The sequence below is a fragment of the Rana temporaria genome, chromosome 4 (assembly GCF_905171775.1).
Source record: "Rana temporaria chromosome 4, aRanTem1.1, whole genome shotgun sequence".
NCBI classification, from domain to species: Eukaryota; Metazoa; Chordata; class Amphibia; order Anura; family Ranidae; genus Rana; species Rana temporaria.
Genome location: NC_053492.1, coordinates 85,594,996 through 85,600,995, shown reverse-complemented (window position 1 = coordinate 85,600,995; position 6,000 = coordinate 85,594,996).

Below are 6,000 nucleotides of genomic sequence, written 5' to 3'. Positions count from 1 at the left end.
AAGTAATCCACTTGTGGCAGGTGACGTGGCAAGTGGACAATCCACAACTTGTGGCAGGTGTCGTGGTCAGGTGACGTGGCAAGTGGACAATCCACAACTTGTGGCAGGTGACGTGGCCAGTTGACGTGGCAGGTGACGTGGCCAGTGGACAATCCACAACTTGTGGCAGGTGATGTGGCCAGGTGATGTGGCAGGTGATGTGGCCAGGTGACGTGGCCAGGTGACGTGGCCAGGTGACATGGCAAGTGGACAATCCACAACTTGTGGCAGGTGACGTGGCCAGGTGACATGGCAGGTGACGTGGCCAGTGGACAATCCACAACTTGTGGCAGGTGGCGCACTCGGCCAGCTCAGTGGCCTTTTTGCAGGACATTAGAGCAGCCCAGGGGGCAAATGCATTCTTGCAACCCAGCCCAGTCCGCCCCAAGGGCCTTGGTACACCTCTGGGTAGAAGTGACATGCGGGCCGCCGAGGGCCGTTCGCGGGCCGCGATCGGCCCGCGGGCCGCCAAGGGCCATTCGCGGGCCACTACCGGCCCGCGGGCCGCCGCGGCCCACCGGGCATATGCCCGGTATGCCCTATGGCCAGTCCGGGCCTGTTTCTACCCCATTTTTCAGTCAACTTTTGCCCACCCGGATGGTGATTTCAGATGATTCGGCAGTAATCAGCATGAAACACAAGCCATGTATAACTAGCTGTTGTCTACAGACACTTCTATGCAAGGTTGGGACAAGGGGTGGCTGCGCTGAGCACTGTGGTATCATGTGAGGTAAGGAGGAGCCACAAGGAGATCGGGGGAGGGAATTTTTTTTTTTGGAGGGAGGAATTTGTGCTGGGGGCATATGGGAAGAGAGAGGATTTGAGTTGGGGGGGCAAAGATTTGTGCCAGGAGGGGGGATTTTAGCAGGGGGTGGATTTGTACTGAGAGGAAGGGGGAATCAATGCTTAGGGGGGTTGGGGGACATTTTGTTTGCAGAGGGGGGATTTGCAGAGACATAATCATCCATCTTGGGGGGGCGTGCAATTTCGCCCTGAACTCCAGATAACCTTGTCCCGGCACTGCTTCTATGAACCTGTTTTATAGACACTACTGGTTTAACAGTGACCACAAATGCAATTTCCTATCTATCTATCTATTGATCTATCTCTACCGGAGAACCGGAGCAACAAAGAAGACAAAGTTCAGTTTTCCAGCCCAGTTCTAGTTCTCAATGGACACCATACTAGTTTACACACATTTCTTCTTCCTTTCATTAGTTCCAGAAGTAGATGTTCTCAGCTTCTGTAATAACTTCCAGTCAGAATTATATCCTGTGTTGTATCAGGTTACACAGTCAGGGTAGTGGTGAGCGCAAGGCGTGCAGAAACATTTATGTCAGAGGAAAACATCAGAGGGACAAAATCTTACATGGAACAGCACGTCCTCTACAAACCATATATGCAAATTTCAAAAGTCACAACACAATAGCATTTTATATCGTAACTAGTGTTTCATCTAATTATGTCAGAATTTTCTATTTATTTTTATAGATGGGGCACAACTGAGGATCCAGATCCTTTCTAGAGGACCCTGATGTAAGGGGGGACTCGGATGGGAAACCTGATGTAAGGGGGGACTCGGATGGGGACCCTGATGTAAGGGGGGACTTGGATGGGGAGCCTGATGTAAGGGGGGACTCTGATGGGAAACCTGATGTAAGGGGGGACTTGGATGGGGACCCTGATGTAAGGGGGGACTCGGATGGGGAGCCTGATGTAAGGGGGGACTCGGATGGGGACCCTGATGTAAGGGGGGACTCGGATGGGGACCCTGATGTATGGGAGAACTCTGATAGGCACCTTGATGTACGTGGGGGCCTCTGAAATTATGGGGTTGGGAGCTTCTGATGTAAAAGTGGGACTCTGATGTGAATAGGGGACTTCTGATGTGATGGGTGGCTTCTGATATGAAGTTATTTCTTTGGAGCATGTTTATTCATTCATTTAATTTTTATTCATTTTTTTATGATAATGGTGTTTTTTTTCTGGCCCACAATTTTTTTTAAATATATGACGTGGCCCTCGTACCCTGGTCTAGAGCTGTTTTTTTAGAGCTTGTAATTTTACATATATCTCCAGATATAGACTAGTTTATCCGTTATTTATTTTTTTATCCTACCTACGTTTAACAAATGCATCTAATTGTGACTCTGAATAAAAAAATAAAAAAAACTTTAACTGAATACATAACTCAAATACACATATGGCAACTGTTCTACCTACCAAAAAGATTTGTAATTCAGTTCAGTCAGTACTGTAATCCAGCAGTACAACTTGGTCAAGAACACAGTCTGCTGACTGGACAATAAAGTTGCAGAAGTCATCACTATGCTTTATCTTCTTGCCAGTCTGTTTCCTGTCAGCACATGTGCATTATGGCAGGAGCTGATTGTCTTCTATCGTTGCCTTCGCCTTTTGCAGAGTGATGTTGTGCATAAGGTTGCAGATGGCTTATATCAAGACAAATTCTGATAGTTTAACCACTTGCATTTAAAAATACATTAATGCCGCGTACACACGATCGTTTATCAGCATGAAAAAAAACGAAGTTTTTAGGCATGTTGAAAAACAAAGTTTTTTTCCAACTTCATCATTAAAACGACTTTGCCCACACACCATCGTTTTAAAAAAATGCTCTAGCAAAGCCTAGTGACGTACAACACGTACGACGGCACTATAAAAGGGAAGTTCAATGCAGATGACGTCACCCTTTGGTGCAGTGACGGCGACGGCATCGAATGTGACAAGCGCATGCTCGTCGTACGCGATGACGTCACCGCGTTCTTGCCTTTCAAGAGAACCCGCGGTTCTTTTGAAAGGAGAGTCTGTACACTCGGGCCGCAAGAGATTCGTTTTTTTCCTGATGAGATTCTTGCCCATGTGTACAGGGCTTAACAAAAAGAAAAGGGACTGAGAACCAGACATGTCCAGACTGGAATTTTTCGTTTAGTTTTTTCGTTTTCGTTTGGAAAATAAATTTATTTAGTTACTCCCGAAAATCGTTTTGATTTATTTCGTTTTTCGTTGGGGAATAGCTTTCGTCCGAAAATCCAATAATACTTGGTTTCTGTCGAATGGTCAAAAGAATATTCGCCGGAACGTCGAATCTTTGTTGGTTTCTGTCTAATGGTCAAAAAATATTCGACGGAACGTTGAATCTTTACGTCGAATCGTACATTTCCGTTCGAATATTCCGCCTACAAGAATTCTAATGTTGTATGACTAGTAATAATGTCGAAACTATTCTCTATAATGTCGAATCTATTTTCTCATAAATCGAAATCTATTCTCTGTAATGTCGAATCTATTATTTCTATAGTGTTGAATCTTTTCTCTATAATGTCGAATCTTTTCTCTATGATGTCGAATCTTTTCCCTATAATGTCGAATCTCTCTATATCGAATTTTTACCGCAACGAAAACGAAAATAAAGCATGTTTTATGTCGGATCTTTCGGTTTTCGTTTCTTGCACTTTCGTTATCATTTGTTAAAACGATAACGAAAAAAACTGATTTTCGGACGAAAATGCATTCTAACGAAAACGAATGCACATGTCTACTGAGAACTTACACAATAAAGGTACCATCCATTGTGCATTAAAGAGGAACTGCAGTCTGCTCACCTAATCTGTAATAAAAACATCTTCGTTATGCTGAAGCTTCCCTCCAACCACTTCCTGGATTTACACAGACACTCCTCCAGCTCTGCAGCTCTCATTGGCCCTCTTATGACTCATCCCTCCTCCCTTCTTGGCAAACTCTCTCACGAGAGTGAGTGAGAGAGAGAAAGATGTGCATGATGTCATATGCCTAGGCTTTTTACCAGAGAAGAAACAGAAAGTGGGCTGTATAAGGTATTTACTGGTAGAAAAAACGGAAAATTGTATACTTACCTTTCCGTAATTTTCCTTTCCTGACGCATCTTCATGGCAGCACACACTGGGTTGTGACTCCGCCCCCACAACCTGACAGGATTGGTTAGCTATAAATTTGAAGAGGAGACACCCGGCATTATTCTCCGTAAATATCATCATTGAACAGTAGGGTGGGCAGCTGTGTGCTGCCATGAAGATGCGTCAGGAAAGGAAAATTACGGAAAGGTAAGTATACAATTTTCCGTTTTCCTGACGCATTCATGGCAGCACACACTGGGAAATAACTCGCCAGTCGGGAGGGTTCAATGCAAAAGTATTTTATTCCCTATAGAGCAGAAGAATTGGCCCTGATGACAGATCTGCCAAATTCGGCCGTAGCCAAGAGAGCGGCGTCCACCCTGTAGTGGGAGATAAAGGTATGCCTGGAAGACCAGGTTGCTGCTCTGCATATAGTTTCCGCAGAAACACCACAATATGCTGCCCAAGAGGTTGCCACTGCCCTGGTTGAGTGTGCCCTGACGCCTTCCGGGATCTCCATCTGCTGAGTGGAATACGCTTTTCCAATAGCCCTGACCAGCCAAGAGGCGATGGTGCGGGAAGTGGCCGCCTGGCCTCGCCTGGCCCCGTGAGGTATAATCAAGAGAGCGTCTGTTGATCTGAGATGAGTAGTAGCCGACAGATATTTGGAAATTGTAGATTTAATGTCCAAGGCATGAGGTTCGCCATTCTCGTTAGAAAGGCATGGTAAGACGATGTCCTGGCTGTAATGGAAGGCCGAAGTAACTTTGGGCAGGAAACGGTCTGACGGTCTCAGAATCACTCTGTCGGGATGAAAAATCAGGTATGGCTCTTTAGACATGAGAGCTTGCAACTCCGACACTCTCCTCGCCGAGGCAATGGCAATGAGGAAGGATAACTTTAAGGTCAGATCCCATAGAGAAATCGAGTTGAGTGGGAAGAAGGGTGGATTGGAGAATGCCTCGAGGACCACCGAAAGATCCCAGGACGGGAAGGACGGTCTTCTGGGTGGTCTGATCTTTACGCATGCCTTCATGAACTGGATGATCAAAAGATGCAAGGCCCACCTGGTGCCAGTTTTGGCGGACAGAGCGGAGATCTGTACCTTTAGGGTGCCTGAATTTAGTCCCTTGTCAATTCCCGTTTGCAGGAACTCCAGGATCTGGTAAGGATCGGGTGAGACGGGGTTCCAACCTTTGAGTTGCGCCAGCTGGGCGAATTTTTCCCAAATCCTGGTATAAATGGAGTTCGTGGAGGATTTCCTGGCTTGCATTAAGGTTGTTATAACCGCTTGGGAACATCCTTGTTCCCTTAGTCTAGCCCTCTCAACCTCCAGGCTGTCAGGTGGAGCCTGTCTGGGGCTGGATGGGGAGACCGACCTTGGAGTAGGAGATCCGCCGTAACTGGAAGGTGGATTGGAGGTCGGGTATTGAGCTGTAGGAGCGTCGTAAACCACGGTCTCCTCGGCCAGAATGGTACCACTGTGATTACTGTGGCCGACGACCTTCGGAGTCGCGATAGAAACCTCGCTATTAGAGGAGTTGGGGGGAAGATGTACCCCAAATTGAAGTCCCATGGGTGAAGGAGGCAATCTGTCCCCTCCGCTGTTGGAAAGGGTACCCTGGAAAGGAATCTCGAACACTTGGCATTCGCTGGTGTTGCTGCCAGGTCTATCTCCGGAACCCCCCAGGTTTCCGTTAGAACGGCGAACACCCGGGGATTCAAGGACCACTCGTTGTTGGATAGAAGTTCTCTGCTCAGAAAGTCGGCTAGCGTATTCTGTGCTGCTGGGACATAGACTGCTCTCAGGTCCAGAAGATGTATCTGGGACCACTCCATTATGGGGCGAACTTCTTCCAGAAGAGTGAGGCTTCGGGTACCGCCTTGCCTCTGGATGTAGGCTACTGCCACCCTGTTGTCCAACCGAATTAGGATGCTCTTCCCCTGTAGAAGAGGCGCAAAGGCTAAGAGGGCCTGGAATGCCGCTCGGAGCTCCAGTATATTTGAGACTGTCCCCCGAGCAGGGAAGTGCCAGTGACCCTGGGCTGTCTGATCCAGATAGTGAGCC